This window comes from Aquarana catesbeiana, linkage group LG05 (assembly GCF_042186555.1).
Source record: "Aquarana catesbeiana isolate 2022-GZ linkage group LG05, ASM4218655v1, whole genome shotgun sequence".
Taxonomy (NCBI): Eukaryota; Metazoa; Chordata; class Amphibia; order Anura; family Ranidae; genus Aquarana; species Aquarana catesbeiana.
In genome coordinates, this window is record NC_133328.1 from 89,629,105 (window position 1) to 89,640,228 (window position 11,124).

Consider the following 11,124-nt stretch of genomic DNA (forward strand, 5'->3'; position numbering starts at 1 on the left):
GCAGTCTTGCCTACACACGGTCAAACCAAAGTCCGACCAAAGTCCGACCGTCAAGAACGCGGTGACGTACAACACATACGATGGGACTTGAAAAAGGAAGTTCAATAGCCAGTAGCCAATAGCTTCCATCTCGTATTTGCTTCTGAGCATACGTCGTTTTTGGTCCATCGGAACAGCATAGAGATGAGCGGTTTTCCTGATAGGAATTGGTTCCCTCGGAAATATATAGACCATGTTCTATTTCTAGGTTCGTCAGAATTTTCTAAAAAAAAAGTCTGATGAGACATACACACAATTGGAATATACGATGAAAATCTTCCGTCTGACTTTTTCTGTCGGACATTCCGCTCATGTGTACGCGGCATAAGTCTCTTGTTAAAGTTATTGTCAATAGACATGCTATTCAAGCTTTATTTGACACTGGGTCCCAAGTTACTTTTATCTATCATTCATTCTACCAGAAGTATCTAAGCAGTATACCTCTTCAATCTACTGGACAGATGGAGTTATGGGGGCTAAACTCTGATTCATACCCTGTCGATGAAAGTTTACAAGTGATTGTGACTGTACCTGAGTTAGAGAACAAGGGTATTCCCCCTATGGAGATCACAGCTCTGGTCTGCCCTGACACAGGTGATGCCGCGCAGCCCCAGTAATACTAGGTACTAATTGCAGAGCAGTACATAGTGCTTTCCAGAAATTTCTTGAAGGAAATTGGGCTATTTCATCTGAATCTGATAACCTACCATTTGATATTAAAGAGTTCTGTGAGGCCCTTTCCGTTGGCCACCGCCATGGAGTGGTATATCACATTGGAGAACACCCAGTGGAAATTTCACCGGGGGGGGAGAGTGCTAAGGGTAGCTTCTAGTATTGTCCCAGAACTGCTTGGAGATGGGAGTTATGTCCTGATGGAAACTCCCGAAGAAATGACTGATCAAGGAGGGTGGATGGTGATCCCTGAGAGAAAGGGTTGGAGAACTAGAGTGGCACTGTCTATGGTTGTAACTGTGAGAAACTGTTCCCCTCATTCCTTTGTAATTGCTCCTCATCAAGATGTTGCCCACTGTTATCCAGTGCTCAACATGAATCCCTATGCTGAAGTGTGTAGCGTTCAGGTCAGGAATGCAGCTCCTAACCTCAAATTTGATTTGAGTGATCCAACCCTACCAGAGGCTTGGAGCCAAAAGCTAACAAAGCAATTGTCGGATTTACCAGGAGTGTTCTCAGTGGAAGACATGGATGTGGGCTGTGCTAGAAATGCCCAACACACTTTTTTTCCAAGAGAGACCTCAAAGAATAGCACCCAAAGATGTTGATGAGCTGAGACAGACCCTAAAACAGATGAAAGGCCAAGGGATTATCGTGGACAGTAAAAGCCCTTATGCCTCCCTGATTGTAGTAGTGAGGAAAAAGTGTGGGTCCATCTGGCTGTGTGTAGATTACCGAATCCTCAATCAGAGAACCATACCGGATCAGTACACACTACCCAGGATTGAGGAAGCTTTGGAAGCTCTCAATGGGAATCAGTGGTTCACTGTACTAGACCTGCGGTCTGGGTACTATCAAGCCCCGATGGCATCCGAGGACCAGGAAAAGACTGCATTCATATGTCCCCTTTGGTTTCTACCAGTTCACATGCATGCCACAGGGCATAAGAGGTGCACCTGCAACCTTCCAGAGACTGATGGAAAAAGTTCTAGGTGACTTAGTCCCCAGGGAATGTCTTGTGTATCTTGATGACATTATTGTGTTCTGGGCAACATTCGAAGAACATGAAGAGAGGCTCATGCAGGTGTTACAGTGTCTGAGAGATGAGAGACTGAAGCTGTCAGCAGACAAGTGCAAGTTCTGCAGATCATCAGTCACATATGTGGGTCACATAGTTTCTGCTGAAGGTGTGGCCACTGATCCCGCAAAAGTCGCGGCTGTGGTGAACTGGCCCCAGCCTCAGAATATTACAGAGCTACGGTCCTTCCTTGGCTTTTGCGGATATTATCTCAGATTTGTGGAGGGGTATTCAAAAGTGGCTAAACCCCTTCATGACTTGTTTAAGTGTGATATGAACAGATCTGAGAAGCAAAATAGGTCTACCAAAAGCCCCCTTGGGGACAACTGGACTTCAGCATGTGAAGGAGCCTTTGATCAATTGAAGAAGAAATTGACAGGAGCGCCGGTGTCTTGCCGAGAATGTTCTCTCGGCGGATAAGTTCCCCCCTGTACTGCGCAGGCGCAGCGCCTGCGCAGTACGGACTACTGTCAGCCGCCAGAGATAGCCGAAGCTCAAACGCTTCAATCAGCTGTACACGGCGCCTGCGCTCTGGGTCCAGGTTCCTTCCCCACCATCCAAGTGGACCTAGAGGGGGAATCTAAAAGAGCCGAGCGAAGCAAGGCCGTGCCCGAAGCGTGGCGAGTGAGGGGCCCTCTTACAGGCGCTGTGTACAGCTGATTTTCAGCTACTCCGCTTTGGCTATTTCCGCCGGATCCTACTGCGCAGGCGCAGCGCCTGCGCAGTAGAGGGGGAACTTAGCCGCCGAGCGGAACTTTCCCGGCAGAACACCGGTCTTGGCTTACGCTGATGCTCAGAAGCCCTATGTACTTCATGTGGATGTGAGTTTTGAGGGCCTTGGTGGAGTATTGCATCAAGAGTATCCCCAATGATTAAGACCCATAGCCTTCATCAGCCAAAGTCTTTCTCCTAGTGAGCGTAATTACCCAGTTCACAAGTTGGTGTTCTTGGCACTCAAAAGGGCCATCGTTGACAAGTTACACGATTATCTCTATGGAGCTTCATTTGAAGTAAGAACTGATAATCCTTTGGAGTATGTTCTAACTACAGCCAAGCTAGATGCCACCAGGCAACGATAGTTAGCCGCTCTTTCCAATTAGCAGTTTACATTGAAGTACAAACCAGGACCAAAGAACATTGGAGCAGATGCCCCTTCAAGATGCCCAGGGTTGGCCCCTATATCTGAAGAGAATTTCTGGGAAGAGGTCCCTGGCCCTGGTGTCAGAGCTTTGTGTGCTACAGCCACAGTTGTTGAAGATAAAGTGGCCTTTTCTGAGACACCGCTCGTGGACTGGAAGGGTAGTGGTCCAGAAGCTGTCCCTGATATGTTAACTTACCCTGCTTACCCTGCTGCATTTGAAAGATGCTCCATAGCCCCCCAGCAAATGATTATAAGTCAGAAGTCTGACCCTAGTATCGGACCTTTGTACAGAGCAGTGAGTGCTAAAGATCCAGAGATGTTGAAGAAGTCCCTGCCCACTGAGCATTGTTGTTTCCTGAGGGATTGGGAGAAATTTGAGATAGACAAAGGACTACTCTATTGTGTTGTATTATATCATGACCACCCTGGGAGACATCAATTAGTGCTTCCAGAATGCTTCCGCAAGATGGTGTTCAGGAGTCTGCATGACCATCATGGACATCTGGGGCCGTAAAAGACTTATGGCCTCATCCAAGACCGATTTTACTGGCCTAAAATGAGAGACACCGTGGTCGATCTTTGCAGACGTTGCCTTCGATGTCTTCAGAGGAAAACTCTGCCAGTCCGTGCTGCCCCATGAAGCACATACAAAGTTCTGGTCCCATGACTCTGGTCTGTAATGACTTTCTATGTATTGACAAAGATTCCCAAGGGATCGGAAATGTATTAGTGGTGACCGATCACTTTACTTGGTACTCCCGAGCATTCCCTACCAAAGATCAAAAGACAGTAACAGTTGCTCGAGTGCTTTGGGAGCAATATTTTTTATCCACTATGGCCTCCCCCACAGAATACATTCAGATCAGGGTCGGGATTTTGAGAGCAAGTTTTTCAAGGAATTTCTTCAGCTGCTTTGCAAGAGTCAGATTACACCTTGCCACCCTGAAGGTGACGCTCTTCCTGAAAGATTTACAGGACCTTGCTTGATATGCTAGGCACCCTACAAGCTGATGACAAATGTACCTGGAGTCAGGGCAGCTGTTAGAAATCATGGGCCCCCCATACAGCCTACCTGACTGGACCCCCTTTTAACCCAGCCCTCAACCCCACCCTAGGCTCCTACCCTGACCCCACCTCTGCAGATTTGTCACCCTTTACATATACGCACATGGTCATGATTATGCATGAGTATAGGGGGACAGAGGAAGTTTAAAAATGTTTTATTATAAAACATTTTTACACTATATCTTTAGTTTCTTTTGTATCTCTTTCATTGCTATCACAAGGGATAAACAACATCCATTGCGATAGCATGGGGCAGTGACAGGTGCTCTTTATAGAGAGATCTGGAGTCTATTGGACTCTGGCCTCCAAAGCAACTGATCGAACCAAGATTGACTTGTTAAGATGCTTGTTCAAGCCAGTAATGGCTTGTTTATATGAGACCTGTAACAAAACGTCCTAGATTCCGCTTGAGTGCTTTTGTCATATGTTGCTTCCTCCCAGTCTGAATATAGATGTCAGATATTCCAACCGTTGTTAACCATAAACAAGGCAATACTCATTTGGTTGCTCAACAGGAACTGTTTATTAGAACAAGAATACAGTCTTATATACAGTCGAAGAAGAGGTTCCCCCCTCCTGCTCATATTACTCAATTAACAATACATCTGTAACCAGAAACATATGAGTTAACATGAGCTAATTAACTAATGCCTTAAAGCAGCCGATGTGACTCCGTGCCCACCTGGCCATTGTTGTGATTAATCAGGATTTCACTACAGGTCACCAAGCTTCACAAAGTAGATTATACATTATCATAAGTATAATCACAGGACACCTTCTCACAATAGCAGGAGCTCTAGTAGGAGTCGGCCCATCTCCTACATTGTACAGAGGCCAATGTGATCAGCTCTTTCAATTAACATGTTGAGTTCAGAATCAAACAAACCAAGAATAGTCTTTATATATATCCTGGGAGATATTTTGGACAAATATTACTGTCCCATTTTAAGTAACCCGAGCCATATTTTCTCAGCCATATTATCTGTTTATTTATTTTATTTTACCATTTTTAGAGTTTTAGTATATTGCATAATTTATAGCGCCGCACATTGGGTATTTTTTTAGGGTTTAGGGGTTTAGGGTTTAGGGGGGTTTAGATTTTTTAGTTTTTTGAGTTTTTAGTTTTGGCAGCTCACAAGGTTTATACATATATATATCTTTGTTTTTTTCTCACCCTTGTTGGTAGCAGCCATGGAGGTATTTGCATTTATGGAAGGGAGGGAACTGAATATAGATGAGTTGTTCACTGTTCCTGATATAGGTAATAGTGATACACACTCATCATTCAGGGAAATGGGCCACCTGATGGATAAAAAGATTAACCTCTGGTGGGATATCATCACCATTGAGCAGTATTTAAAAGAAGAGATCATCCTAGGAAATTTAGATGGGATATTCCCATCAATGATGGTTTTACTGAAGATGAGGATATTAAAGAGTGGTATGAATTTTTTCACGGTAAAGGAAAAGAAGCCCTCATATTATTAAAAAAAGGAAACAGAGGAAACTATCTAGGATAGAAGGCAATATTAGACAATGAAAGAAAACCTGGAACCCAATAAAGATACAGCAGAATTTAAAACATTAGCTGAACAATTAAATAAAAACATGATACAAAAAGATAAAGAGAATAAGCAAAGAAAAATTGGGAAACTCCAGAGAGATTGTAATGATTATAAAATGAAGAAGTTTTTTTAATGGCAACAACAAATTGCAGAGAACCAACGGAGCTCTACACACACCACCCCAGAACGAGTGACCAATGCGGAAGCACGCAAAATACTCTAAACCGCAATGCACCTACTGTAAATCAAGGACTAAAGAAAAAGGACAAAGAAAGAGCCCCTAATAATTATCATCCACCCAAACCCTTTTATAATAATCAACCACCTAGGGGGCTCATGGTGCCCGCAGAATAATGGTATTATAATCAAGGCCACAATAGAGGAAAAAATGGGGGTTATTACCAGCAACCCTGGCAACAGGGTGCATACTACAACACACAGGGTCAATATGGAGGAAGAAATGATTATGGCTACACCCCTAGACCATGGAGACCCAATTACAATGATAATTATATGCACAGGGAAGGAGGAGGTTATTACCATTCCTCTAAACCCCAAAGACCCAGATGGCAGAGACCATCTGAATATGAACAACATTATAGTACCCCTAACAGGTATGCCCCATTACAGGGACATCATAATAATGAGGAACCCAGGACACCTTTTTTAGACAAAGAATATCCAAGGAGGGACAACCCACAGAGAGTTATGACTCCACCCGGATACCATTTACCCCAAAGGGAGCCTCCCAGGGAGGGGGTGGAAAGAGGGGATGCAGGGGAGGGAGGAAAATCCAAAAGCAGAAGGGAGCATTAGGGGATGGCATCTTTAATACTAGTGGGATAGACCTCAGGAAACAAGAACTCCAGGTTTTAGACCAGGGTTTGAAGTTTGCACAAAAAAAAAAAAAAACACTCAACAAATTTGAGACATACGTAGGGATACAGAGATTCATAAGGAGTATTAATATAAAGAAACACTACTCTAAATCCAACAAGCAGATATGAAAATAAATCAGAAACCAGAATATATACACAGTTGTGAAATAAATCGTCATTTAACCCCAAAATACAAAACAATAGACAAGTGGACATGTTTAAAAAGCTCTTGACCAATGATTTGGAAAAATTAAACATTAAGAAACCCACAGGCCAGTGTTATATTAGGACAGGTATCAAAACCTTAGAAAAGAGAAGGGATTTGGTAATTAGGCTGGCCGATAAAGGGGGGGGGGGGGGGATTGTGGTATGGAATAAGTTCCAATACAAAACAGTGATGAGTGATTTACTTAATGACAGTGAGACATATCAGGTATTAAAGGGTAACCCCATCCGACAATACAAAAAAGAACTAGAGCTACAGTTCTACACTTGTGTAGGAGGGAAAAGAAAAAGCATTCATTAATGAAAAAGAAGAAAAATATCTAATCCCGGAAACATGTAGGATTCCTGTTATATATGCAATCCCTAAGATTCATAAATACAGTACAAACCCACCGGGACATCCAATCATCAATGGTATCGATTCTTTATCCTCCAGATTTGGACAATATATAGACTGTCACCTTCAACCCCTGGTTCAAAACATCAGGGCTTATTTAAAAGACACAAAACATGTATTGCAGATTATGAATGATATCAGTGTATCGGAAAGCACTATTATGACCACAGCAGATGTGGCATCCTTGTACACAAACATTAATCACAAGGGTGCTATCAATGCGGCCAAATGGGCCTTGATGAACAACAAGGATATAAATAGACAACAAAAGAAATTCATAGTGGACTGTTTGGATTTCTGCCTTAAACATAACTATTTTTGGCACCAGGACCAATTCTACCTCCAAATCAAGGGGGTAGCTATGGGGGATAGGTTTGCCCCGCCATAGCAAATCTATATATGGCCAAGTGGGAAGCAGTGTTGCCAACCCCCCGAAGTGAAATTTACTGGCAGAATGACGAAATTTACAAACGGCACCAATTTTTTACTGGCACTGCAAAAAAGTACCTAAATTACAGTTTTACAGTGCCAAACAGTGCAGATATCAATATTTAAACTATAAACATATAGCTAGTGCTATTAGCAATGTGTTTAAGTTAAACAAAAGTAAAAAAACATATTTCTTCATTGGCATGAAGATCAGGTTACTATACCCCAGGCAGCACAGAGTTCCCTCAGAGTCTGCAGGATTCCCCCTCCTCTCAGGTGCACAGTGCAACGCTCAGTCAGATGGCTCCAGCTTGGTGGCTCTGGTTTTAACCTATAGTCTCCTCTCCATAGTCCACATGTCTGACTTCTCCCATAACCCCCATCCTGACGGCGCTCCCACTCTTGACTCCTCTCCAGACTCCCCCTCAGAGACTGTAGACATGATAAAAGGAGATGGTTAGAGGCTGTAGACATTATAAAAGGAGATGGTTAGAGGCTGTAGACATGATAAAAGGTGATGGTTAGAGGCTGCGGAGTGCGGACATGATAAAAGGAGATGGTCAGAGGCTGCGGATATGATACAGGAGATAGTCAGAGGCTGCGGACACGATACAGGAGATGGTCAGAGACTGTGGACATGGTAGTTTCCTCCTCTGCCCCCTTCATATTACCATACTTCTCTACATCAGTGTCCTTCCTCTTGTGCCCCTTTCACTGTGCTGCTGCAGTCCACCACCTCCAGCCTGCTCTTTGAAGGGATTATTGGCTGGGGCCGCTCCTGACTGACTGAATCACTCACTCTCATATACTCCCCCGGGCCAGGCCTTGGCCCCTGTCTGACTCTCTCTGGGACTGACTCAGAGTCACTCTGTCTATCCCCCCGCCCCGAGTGAGCACACTGAGTAGCAGAGGAGAGCACTGTGACTGTCCGAGGCAGGGAAATACCACAATTCTGAAGCTGCCTGTGGTGAAGCTGGACTTTGCCTTTCTTTCATACTTCCTTCTCTCTCCCCTACTCTGCTCTCTGTCTTTTTTTTCCCTATCTTCAATTGAGGAAAAAAATGTGTGGTGGGCACTGCAAGCTTACCTATTAATCAAACTGATCAGAAAAAAAGGAGGGAGAGAGAGAGAGAGAGGGGGGGGAGAGAGAGAGAGAGGGGGGAGAGAGAGAGAGAGGGGGGGAAGAGAGAGAGAGAGGGGGAGGGAGAGAGGGGGGGAGGAGAGAGAGAGAGAGGGGGAGAGAGAGAGGGGGAGAGGGAGAGGGGGGAGGGAGAGAGAGAGAGAGGGAGAGGGGGGAGAGGGAGAGGGGGGAGAGAGAGGGAGACAGAGAGGGAGAGGGGGAGACAGAGAGGGGGAGAGAGAGAGAGAGGGAGGGGGAGAGAGAGGGAGGGGGAGAGAGAGGGAGAGGGAGGGGGAGAGAGAGAGAGAGGGGGGGAGGGGGAGAGAGAGAGAGAGAGGGAGGGGGAGAGAGAGAGAGAGGGAGGGGGAGAGAGAGAGGGAGGGGGAGAGAGAGAGAGGGAGGGGGAGAGAGAGAGAAAGAGGGAGGGGGAGAGAGAGAGAGAGAGAGAGAGAGAGAGAGAGAGGGAGGGGGAGAGAGAGAGAGAGAGAGAGGGGGGGAGGGGGAGAGAGAGAGAGAGGGGAGAGAGAGAGAGAGAGGGAGAGAGAGAGAGAGAGAGAGAGAGAGAGAGAGAGAGAGAGAGAGAGAGAGAGGGGGAGATAGAGAGAGCGAGAGAGAGGGGGAGATAGAGAGAGCGAGAGAGAGGGGGAGAGCGAGAGAGAGGGGGAGAGCGAGAGAGAGGGAGGGGGAGAGAGAGAGAGGGAGGGGGAGAGAGAGAGAGAGGAGGGGGAGAGAGAGAGGGAGGGGGAGAGAGAGAGAGGGGGAGGGGGAGAGAGAGAGCAAGAGGGAGGGGGAGAGAGAGAGAGAGGAGGGGGAGAGAGAGAGCGAGAGAGAGGGGGAGAGAGAGAGCGAGAGAGAGGGGGAGATAGAGAGAGCGCGATAGAGAGGGGGAGAGAGCGGGAGAGAGAGAGAGAGAGGGGGAGGGAGAGAGAGAGGGGGAGAGAGAGAGGGGGAGGGAGAGAGAGAGGGGGAGAGGGAGGGGGAGAGGAGAGAGAGAGAGAGAGGGGAGAGGGAGAGAGAGAGGGGGAGGGAGAGAGCGCGAGAGAGAGGGGAGAGAGAGAGAGCGCGAGAGAGGAGGGGGAGAGAGAGAGAGCGAGAGAGAGAGAGGGGGAGAGAGAGAGAGCGAGAGAGAGAGGGGGGGGAGGGAGAGAGCGAGAGAGAGAGGGGGGGAGGGAGAGAGAGAGAGGGGGAGGGAGAGAGAGAGGGGGAGGGAGAGAGAGAGGGGGAGAGGGAGGGGGGAGAGGGGAGAGAGGGAGGAGAGAGAGAGAGAGAGAGAGAGGAGAGGAGAGAGAGAGGGGGAGGGAGAGAGAGAGAGAGAGAGAGAGAGAGAGAGAGGGGGGGAAGAGAGAGAGAGGGGAGAGAGAGAGAGAGAGAGAGGGGGGGGGAGAGAGGGGGGGAGAGAGAGAGAGGGGGGAGAGAGAGAGTGAGAGGGGGGGAGGAGAGGAGGTCGAGAGTGATATTGCAGCAAGCAAGGTAGGTGGGTGTACAGAGCCAGCAGTGCGGGTAGAATGCTGCCAAAGAGAGGTAATAATATACAAGCAAGCTTCCTTCCAGCACACTCCCAGCCCTGACATATGAGCTTGCTGTGGGAGGCTAGGAAAAGGAAAAATCTTTAGGATCAGAACATCTAAGTCTCCCCGACGCCCGACCTGCCTTTGTGCAATCTGCAGTGCACAGCCACTCACCGTCCGACACGACCAGGGCACTCTGTGTCGCTGTAGTGTGCTGGCTGGTCAGGTTACAGGCTCACGTCAGCAGTCCGACTCCAGCGCACACTGTCCTGGGAAGGGAGATTGCATAACTCTCCAAGCCAGTTGAAAATCAATAATAGATTTATCGATGATTTAATTATCTTTTGGGATGGGAGTGCAGAAGATTCATATACATTTCTATTAGGAATGAATCAGAACAATACAAATATTACATTGACCTGGGTGAGCAGCCAACTGAAGATACATTTTTTAGATTTAGAAATTATGAATAAGGATAACAAGTTAATTACAAAAACCTATTTTAAGGCCACGGATAGAAATTCATACATTCCCCAAAACAGCTGTCATCACAAACCGTGGTTGATAAACATCCCGAGAGGGCAGTTCCTTAGGATTAAAAGGAATTGCACCTCAATTGGTGACTATGAGGAGTAGGGATGAGCTTCGTGTTCGAGTCGAACCCATGTTCGACTCGAACATCGGCTGTTCGATCGTTCGCCGAATTGCGAACGTTATGGGCCGTTCGCGCTAAATTCGTGTGGCGCGTCACGGCCCATAATTCACTGCGGCATCGCAGTGCATTGCTGGCTGATGATTGGCCAAGCATGCACTATGACCCGCATGCTTGGCCAATCACAGCGCTGTCAGTAGAGAGAGCTGTAATTGGCCAAAGCCAGGGTGGCTTTGGCCAATTACGGCTCAGGGCATTTAGTACACACCCCACACTATATAAGGCCGCCTGCACGGCGGCCCTGTGTAGTGTGTGTTCCGGTGTGCTGAGAGATAGAGAGAGAGAGAGACAGTGT

At 46.8% G+C, this 11,124-nt stretch overlaps 1 long non-coding RNA gene across 1 annotated transcript in view; it reads right to left on the reverse strand.

Annotated features, from left to right (window-relative positions):
• The window catches only part of LOC141144353 (uncharacterized), a 73,173-nt gene extending 62,817 nt beyond the window's left edge, over positions 1 to 10,356 (reverse strand). The window contains exons 1-2 of the long non-coding RNA XR_012244396.1: positions 10,292 to 10,356; positions 7,714 to 7,921 (exon numbers count right to left, since the gene is read on the reverse strand). This is a non-coding gene — a long non-coding RNA (uncharacterized lncRNA). The remainder of the gene's footprint in view (positions 1 to 7,713; positions 7,922 to 10,291) is intronic.
• Between the last annotated feature and the right edge of the window lie 768 nt (positions 10,357 to 11,124).